Here is a 10,235-nt window from a genome sequence, read left to right as displayed (position 1 = left end):
GTCATATGTAGTTTTTGAGTTTATAGAATAAAGCAGGAATAATTTATAAACATATCGAATATTATTTTAAACCTTTATAGAGCCAAAACACAGAAATTACTTTTTTAACTGTGAAGAAATTAGAAATTTTCATGATTCTGTAATAGGCAGTGGAAGTACATATCTTTGCAAAAAATGATGTAAATTAAGGTATTTTGTGGGAAATTTGAGTCACCCCCTATACTTTATTCAATTCTACATAATATAGTCATAGTATATTTCAATAGCAATGGCTGATTATTCAGTAGCTACTACATAATGACATTTAGAAATAATAAATTGGTTAATCAAATCTTAAGTTTCTGTTATAGACTGTCCATAAGCAAGTTCTGAGGCATTTTGTCCCACTTTACATTATTTTTGATATTAATAAATTTGTCAGTTTCTTACCACCTTATTGTTCCTTGACATTAGTATGCAGGATTTTTAAAAAATAATTTGACACAAAACACAGTTTTAGTAGCAAAAGGTATAATTTTGAAAGTTTCAAGGTCTGTTGTCTTCTTTTATAATTACACACTCTGAAAAAGTAAAATGAAATGAAAATGTAAAATTACGTTATTTTGTTTGTCCCAGTATATTTTTCTCAAGAAACTCTAAGCAGATTGTATAAAATTAACTTGACTCACACAAATGAAATTCACAAACTGTCAATTCAATTTTCCTGTGTATCAGAAACTGACATGAAATGTCATTTTCAAACTGCCATCACAACTTCATGTAAAATGTCAGTAACTCAATAACAGAGTGTTCTAGTTTGATTCTCAGTAACTATGGCAAAACAGTAAAGAAAACAGCTTGGGAAAGGGTCACAGTAGATCACTGATGGAAGGCAGGGAAGAAGCTCAAGCCAGGACCTGACACAGGCAAGGGATGAGTGCAGTTTACTGTATTGCTTCCTCTGTCTTGCCCATACCCCTTTCTTATGCCACCTAGAACACTATGCAAAGGGGAAATATTGCACACAGTGGACTGGACTTTCCCACAGCAGTCACTAGTCAAGAAAATTTCCTCAGACACATTTGATGGAGGCCATTCCTTAAATGAAGTTCCCTTTTCTTAGATACTTTTAGCTTGTTTGATGTTAATAGAAAATAGCCAGCAGAAGTGACCTCATTTTAAATTTGTACAAAAATACATAACTGTAAAAATGTATTTCTCTTTCAAAAATGTGTCCAAAATGTCATAATCATATTATATTTAAAAACAATATAATTTTAAAAGTACCAGATTCTTTATGAATTTCAACATTTCAAAATTCTAAATTATTTTTCAAAGGCTAAAGTATTCTTTAACTGTGGAGAACCTGCAATAAATAAATAAATAAATAAATAAATAAATAAATAAGTAAATAAATAAATAAATATAACTATTAGTCCAGGATGGAATAACCAGACCATAGCAAACAATAGATCAAACCAAAGCAAACTCTTTCTGTCTGACTCCTTGAACTCAATAATGACCTTACATTTGCCAAAGATTTTGGGTATCCCCATGTGTATTGCCTTGTCAACCACAGTACATGTAACTTTTCCCCTAGGTTTGCTCTGGATCCATTTTATACCTGCTATTGTCCTTGTTGGACATCCCCTGTCCTGGCTTCTCTAATATACTAAAGGTATCCACATAAATTAAGGCTCTACCTTTACCATTGGTTTCCCTTGGCTTCTTGAAGTTCAAGCCCCAGCCCCTTTCTATGAGTCCATTAGTCCTGGGGTCTCAACTACAACTGGATGTGTACTTTTATCAATGGTATTTCCTGGCCTCTTTAGGGACCTTAAACCTGCTAGAGTGCTGAACCTCAGCTTTATTACATGACTACTTTGTGAGATTCATACTGACACTGGGACTATACCTTTATCAACAGCCTTTCCTGCTCTCTCACTGTGGCAAGTTGTAATTCCTCTACATGTACTCCATGATACCAATCTGCCCCACATGAGAAACTGTGTTTTCCTACCACTTTGTATTATAGCATTGGATACTTTTACTATAGCTACTAAGAACTGAAGATACTTTTTCCACAAGATATCACCTAAATGATGCTTGGCTCTTATTAATCATAGATCATATTTCAGTCTTAGCTAAGCAGTTTCAATTTCCTGAACAAAACAGAGATTTTGTTTTAGTGATGCTGGTGTCTTGTTAATCATAGCTCATTCTTCATCCCTACCTGGTACAATGCCACATGTGTTAATATCAAAATATATCAAAAATTCCTCTGATGTAATGTTTGAGGTACTCTCAAACTTCTTTCTGAAACTTTACAATCCAGGTCTTTGCACTCAGAATTTCTTTCGGCATTGCAATTTTCCAAACTTCCACATTAATTGGTAAGCCCTTAATGGCTTTTCCAGCCCAAAGTTTCTAACTACTGCTACATTCATCTCCAAAATTACAACATAGGCTATCACAGGAATTTCCAACTCTGTGGTACCAACTTTGCTCTATTTTGATTTTCTGTTGCTGTGATAAGACAGAGACCAAAGTCAACTTGGGGATGAAATAGCTTATTTACTTCATCTATTATTTAATATAGTCTTGCACCAAAAGAAGAAAAGGAAGGAACTAAAAGATGGAACCTTGAGTCAGAAACTGAAGCAAAGACATAGATGACTGGTACTTGTTTTTTCCCCAGGGTTCACTGCCTTTCTTTTCTTAGGCAAACTAATATTACTTTCCATTAGGAGCAACATTCACAGTTCTCTGGGCACTCTTTTATCAATAATTAATTAAGAAATCTCCCCACAGACAAACCCACAGACCATTATTAGGGAGAAATTTCAAATTTGCCACTTTTCAGGTGACTTTAGTTTGTATCAAGTTGACAAAAAAATAAAATAAAATAAAAAGCACAAAGAAAATATCAAGAAAGTTGAACACAAAGGCATTTTCTCCTTTTAGAGGTTAAGAGCTTTCTAAGTCACCTATACCTTAATATTTCTCTATATTTGGCATGAAGTTTGAAGGTCTAGCAAGAACAATAAGACAACTAAAGGAGATACAAATTGGAAAACTCAAATTTCAAAATCACTATTTGCAAATGACATGATAGTACTTGTAAGTATCCCCAAAAAATTCTGCCAGAAAAACCCTGCAGCTGATGAACTTCTCAACAAAGTGGCTGGATACAAAATCAACTCAAATAAATAATTAGTCCTCCTCTACACAAGTGATAAATGGGGTGAGAAAGAAGTTAGTGAAAGAGTACTCTTTATAATAGCCACAAGTAACATAAAATACCTTTGTGTAAGTATAACCAAGCATGTGAAAGAACCATATGACAAGAACTTAAAGTCTCAGAAGAAAGAAACTGAGGAAGATATCATGAGGTGGAAAAGTCTCCATTGCTCAAGGATTGGTAGGATTAACATAGGAAAAATGGCATTCTAAAACCAAAAGCAAGCTACACATTCAATGCAATCCCCATCAAAATTCTAACACAATTCTTCACAAATCTTGAAACATTAATTCTCAACTTCATATGGCAAAAAAAAAGAAAACACAACAGTTAAAATTATCCTGAAAAATAAAACACTTCTATAGGTATTCCTATCTTCAAGCTGTACTACAGAACAATATTAATAAAAAGCTGCATGATAGTTGTATAGAAACAAATAGCTGAATCAATGAAATCAAATGGAAAACCCATTCATATTCCCACACACATATGGACATTTGATTTTTGAGAAAGAAGGCCAAGCCTTACAATGGAAAATAGAAAACTTCTCCAACAAATGGTGCTAGCACAAGTGGATGTCTGCATGTAAAAAAATGCAAATTCATCCATATTTATCACCTTGCAAAAAATCTCAAGTTCAAATGGATCAAAGATCTCAACCAGACACACTTAAACTAATAGAAAGCAGGAAAAAGCCTTGAACATGTAGGTAGAGGAGACAACTCCCTGAACAGAACACCAATGGCTTAGGCACTAAGGTCCATGATTATAAGTTTAACTTCCTGAAATGTAAGAGCTTCTGTAAGTCAAAGGACATAGTCATCAGGACAAAATTGCAGCCTATAGAATTGGAAAACTTCCAAAAGATCCACTATATCTGATAGGTTACCAGGAAGAATCTATAAAGAACACAAGAAGTTAATCACTGACAATCCAAATAACTCAATTAAAATGTGGGGTAAAGAGCTAAACAGAATTCTCAACAGAGGAATCTTCAATGATGAGAAGCATCATAAGAAATGTTCAAAATTTTAACCTACTTAGTGAGCAGGGTAATGCAAATCAAAAGGACACTGAGATTTCACCATATATCCATGAGAATGGCTAAAATCAAACTCTTAAAAGACAGCACATGTTGACAAGGTTATGGAGGTTCTCCACTGCTGGAGGGAGTGCAAACTAGTATAGCCACTAAGAAAATCAATTTGGTATTTTCTCAGAAAACTGGAAAAAATTCTTCCAACTTGTGAACCATCTATAGCACTCCTGGTCATGTACTGAAGGACATATGGACTCATCCCATAAGGACACATGCTCAATTATGTTCACAGCATCCTTATTCTTAATAGCCAGAAATGAGAAACAACCTAGGTGTCTCTCAACGGAAGAATGGACACAGAAAATGTGGCATATCCACACAATTGAATAATATTCAACCATTAATAAAAAGAACATCATGAGTTTCTTGGGTAAATCAATGGAGTAGAAATTATCCTGATTGTGGTAAGCCAGAACCAAACGGGCATCCATGATATGTACTCACTCTTCTATCTATCTATCTATCTATCTATCTATCTATCTATCTATCTATCTATCTATCTATCTATCTATCATTTTATGCCTTGACATTTCAAATGATATCTTCTTCCAGGTTTCCCCTCCACAAACTCCCCATCCCATCTCCTGTCCCCCTCACCTTTGCCTCTATGAGGGTGTTCCTCTACCAACTCACTCACTCCCCTCTAACTGCTGTAGCATCATACTATGCTTGGGCATCAAGTCTTCACAGGACCAATGACCTGGCCTCCCACTGATGCCCTATAAGACTGTCCTCTGCTACTTAAGCATCTGGAGCCACGGATCCCTCCATGTATACTCTTTGGTAGATGTTTTAGTCCCTGGGAGAGCTAGCTGGTCTGATTAGTTGATATTGTTCTTCCTATGGGGTTGCAATCACCTTCAGCTCCTTCAGTTCTTCCCTTATCTCATGCATTGGGGTCCTTGAGCTCAGTCCAACATTTGATTGTGAGTATTTGCAAATGTATTAGTCAGGTGCTGACTGAACCCCTCAGTGAACAGCCAAACCATACTTCTGTCTACAATCATCAGCAAAAGTGTCAGGGTTTGATGTCTGTAGATGGCATGGAGTGCTCTCTAAATGGCCATTCCTTCAGTCTCTGTTGCAAATTTTTAGTCCAATATTTCCTATAGATAGCAGCAATTCTGGGTTAAAAATTTTGAGGTGGGTAGGTGGCCCTCAACCTGAGTATATGCCTATCTACTAGAGGTAGTCTTACTAGGTTCTATCTCCCTCTTGTTGGGTATTTTGACTAAATTCATCCCTTGTGACCTGGGAGCCTCTTGATTCCCTGGCTTCTGTGACATTCTAGTGGATACTTCCAGGTCCTCATTCCTTACTGCTACATATTTCTATTCAATTACTTCACCCTCTGTACTTCTCTCCTATCACTTACCATACATGATCCTGTACCCCTTTTTCCATTCACTTCCTCTATTCCTCACAGGTCTCTCGCTACCTCTACCTCCTATGATTACTTTATTCCCCCTTCTATGTAGGTTTGAACCACTCTCATTGTGGTCTTCCTTGTTCTTAAGCTCCATATGGCTTGAGGGTACTATCGTGGGTATTCTGAGCTCTTAGGCTAATATAAACTTAACAGTGAGTACATACCATGTGTGTTCTTTTGTGTCTGGTTTACCTTACTCAGGATGATATTTTCTAGTTCCATTTATCTACCTTCAAATTTCATGAAGAGATTGTTTTTAATAGCTGAGTAGTACTGCATTGTGTAAATGTGTCACATTTTCTGTATCCATTCTTCTTTTGAGGGGAATCTGGGTTCCAGCTTCTGCCTGTTATAAATAAGACTGTGTAAATGCAATGGAATGTGTGTCCTTGTTATATGTTGGAGCATCATTTGGGTATATGCCCAGGAGTACTATACCTGGGTCTTCAGGTAGAACTATTCCCAATTTTTCTGAGGAACCACCAGATTGTTCTCGAAAGTGGTTTTACAAGCTTACAATATCATCAGCAATGGAGGAGTGTACCTCTTTCTCCATATGCTTGCCAACATCTCCTGTCACCTGAGTTTTTTTTTTTTTTTTTTTTAATTTAGCCACTCTGATATGGGTGAGGTGGAATATCATGGTCATGTTGATTTGCATTTTAATGATGACTAATGATGTTGAACATTTCTTTGGGTACTTCTTTTTGTTCTAGACCTTTCAGATGTACTATTTAACTGCTGCTGGTGATGCTTGTATCTGTGACTCCTGCTCTCTTTCCTATGTTTTCCATCTCCAGGGTTGTCTCCCTTTGTGATTTCCTTAATGTTTCTATTTTTATTTTTAGATCCTGGGCAGCTTTGTTTAATTCCTTCAGCAATTTAATTGTGTTTCCTCTTTAAGGGCTTGCGCTTGTTTACCTGTGTTCTCCTGTTGCTCTTTTAGTGAGTAATTTATATCCTTCTTAAGTTCCTCTAACATCTTCATGGGATATAATTTTAGATCTGAATCTTGCTTTTCAGGTGTGTTGGTATATCCAGTGCTTGCTTTGGTGGGAGAACTGGGTTCTGATGTTGCCAAGAAGTACTGGTTTCTGTTGCTTAAGCTCTTTTCATTGTCTCTCTCACCTTTTTATCTCTGATGTTACCTGAACTTGCTGTCCCTGACTAGAGCCTGTCCTTCTTCAGAGTCTTTTTGTGTTGAACCATCTTGGGTCAAACTTTCTCTGGGTATGGGAGGGGGTCTGGAGGGTCTGTTCTATGAGCCTGGCTATGTTAGAGAACCCTAGATTCAAGTTGTCTCTGGATATGTGTGGTGTGGAGAGTGTGCTGGAGCATAAGATGCAAACCAGAAGGAACATGTGTCTCCAGCTTGGGGAGAGTTCCTGTATCCTCTGGTCCTCATGGGCCCCAGTTAGCTCTAGAATTGAGGCAGGGTTGGGGCCTCATTTGTTATCCTAGGTGGTTCAGAACTCCTGGAGCTCAAGCTGTCTCTGGGTGTGAATGAAGTGGGTTGGGATCTGGAGCACAGTATTTACACAATTATAAGTTGATATTAGTCATAAATTACAAGATACCTAACAAACTCAAAGAAGCCAAATAACAAGGACAGGAAAAAGAGGACGTTTGAATCTTTCTCAGAAAAGGAAACAAAGTGCTGGAGCCACTTTTGCCGATCCCAGGCCACACTGCTTCTGCTTGCCCATCACCCTCATCATGCATTAGTGGTCTCAAAAATTCAAAGTCCAAGATAGCAACCCTTAAGGACCAGCTGATTTTGAATCTCCTTAAGGAAGAACAGGTTCCCCAGAATATGATTACAGTTGTTGGAGTTGATGCTGTTGGCATTGCTTGTGCCATGAGTATCTTAAGGAAGGACTTGGCAGAGGAGCTTGGCCTTGTTAATGTCATGGAAGACAAACTAAAGGGCATGATGATGTATCTCCAGTATGACACCCTCTTCCTTAAAACACCAAAAATTGTCTCTAGCAAAGACTATTGTGTAACTGCAAAGTTCAAGCTGGTCATCATCACAACACAGGCCCGTCAGCAAGAGGGAGAGAGCCGACTCAGTCTGGTCCAGCGAAATGTGAACATCTTCAAGTTCATCCTTCCGAACATTATGAAGTACAGTCCACACTGCAAGCTGCTTATTGTCTCATATCCAGTGGATACCTTGACCTATGTGTCTTGGAAAATCAGTGGCTTTCCCAAAGCCAAGTTATTAGAAGTGGTTGCAATCTGGATTCAGCTCGGTTCCTTTATCTGATGGGAGAAGGCTGGGAGTTCACCCACTGAGCTGCCAAGTCTCGTTCTAGGACACGGAGACTCCAGTGTGCCTGTGTGGAGTGGTGTGAATGTTGCCGGTATCTCCCTGAAGTCTCTGAACCCAGAACTGGGCACTGATGCAGACAAGGAACAGTGGAAGGAGGTTCACAAGCAGGTGATAGACAGTGTGTATGAGGTGTGTATTAAAGGTTACACATCCTGGGCCATTGGTCTCTCTGTGGCAGACTTGGCCGAGAGCATAGTGAAGAACCTTAGGCGAGTGAATCCCATTTCCACCATGATTAAGGGTCTCTATGGAATCAATGATGATGCCTTCCTCAGTGTCCCATGTATTCTTGGACAAAATGGAATCTCAGGTGTCGTGAAGATTACACTGACTCCTGAAGAAGAGGCCCGCCTAAAGACAAGTGCAGATACCCTCTGGGTAATCCAGAGGAACTGCAGTTCTAAAGTCTTCCCAGTGTCCTAGCACTTTACTGTCAAGGTTGCAGCAGGGTTTCTAGGGAGACCACACTCTTCTCATGTGAGCTGTGGTTAGTATAATGGTGTTGAGGTGGTGTAAGGAAACATCTCAGTTCCCACAGCTCTGCCCTGCTGCCAAGTGGTACTTGTATAGTGGTAACCTGGTTAGTGTGACAGTTCCACTGTCTCCAAGACACACTGCCAACTGTGAAGGTTTCAATTACCCTGTGAGCCTGCTGCATTGCTGCCCTATGCACCCTCACCAAACATGCCTAGGCCAAGGAGTTCCCGTTAGTCATAACCTGGCTCCAGTGTGTATGTCCATTATGTACATCTTGTGAATAAATGTTCTAAAGTATATTTTATGTACTATATGTGTCTGTAGTGTGCACTGCAATATTATATGAAATGTAAGATCTGCATACGGATGATGGAACCAACCACTCAATTGTCATTCCAATGAAAACACCAAATAAACATTGAACAGTGGAAAAAAAAAGAAATGGAAACAAAATTTATAGCAGGGTTTGAAAAAGGAGTAGAGTAAAGAAATGATACCCCTAATCATAAATGGATAAAAAAGTATATTTCTTAGAAAATAATAATTTTAACACAAAAAGGTTTATAACAATGACCTAATTATAGTTGAACCACCTCAAACTCAAGTTGAAATCTAATTTCTAGTACAACAACTCAAAGAAAAAATACTTTATAACATACTTCTAAAACAATGAATCTTGAATGGGATAAAATTTTCCCCATGAAATTTAGCCATTTTGCCATTTTGCTTTCTGCCCTGCAAAATCATAATATTTTTTCAAACCAAATTATTAAGGGCACAGGCAAACATATTGGAAGTAATACATACAGACAAATAAACTGAGCACTGAAATTCTCATTTTGTGTCCCAAAGAGGAAAATTAAATACATTGAGATTCAATTTATGTCTATATTATTACCACTTCATCATTGGTCACTTATTTCATGGAATTAGGTTGTTACTTAAGCACATAGCGATAACCCACTCACCTTTGATCCCAAAAGTATTGATTCTGATATTGTTCTACTCAAGTAGATGATGTTCATTCATCTTAGAACCATAATACACTAACCAGTTTAGGTGCTTCAACAGCTATTCATGGAGTCTAAGTGTTCTGAGATACAAGATGTTTCTTCAAGATTTCAAAGCCAGTTTTAGAAGAAAATAGTCTACCTGATTATAAAGATTAGTTTGCAGTGTCCTGCGATCACTTTTTGGCATGAAGGATTTTGAATTTATTCTGAAGTTCTAAAGTCTTCCTTCCATTAGATTAATAATGTAAACCTAAATCTAGTTTCTGTTATATAAATTTCCTGAATCTTTACCTAGGAGGCACATACCAACCTCATGCCTTAGACTTCCTTTCAAATCACCATGACATCTTCTGTGCTTTACTTTCTACTTGGGAACAATCATATTGGTCTTCCTTTAGTGTGTCTAATTAACTTTTCTATAAGGATGAATTTATAAGCCTATTATATTTAAGAGATGACAGAGAAAATAGTTCCCAGCTACATATAGTATACTACCCCATAATTCACTTATGCAAAAGAAATATAATTATTTTACATAAAATCAGCTCAACAATATTAGTTTCTGTCTTCAAATTTTCATTCTTTTATCACTACCTACTTTCTGTCTAATGATAGTTCATGTTAATGAGTTAATATTTGAATGCTCTACTAGACTATGTTTT

General features: G+C 37.4%; 1 pseudogene; it reads left to right on the top strand.

The window, feature by feature from the left end:
* Gm14911 (predicted gene 14911) lies at positions 7,403 to 8,966 on the top strand (annotated as a pseudogene).

The sequence above is a fragment of the Mus musculus genome, chromosome X (genome assembly GCF_000001635.26).
Source record: "Mus musculus strain C57BL/6J chromosome X, GRCm38.p6 C57BL/6J".
NCBI lineage: Eukaryota > Metazoa > Chordata > Mammalia > Rodentia > Muridae > Mus > Mus musculus.
This window is presented reverse-complemented; position numbering and strand designations above follow the sequence as displayed.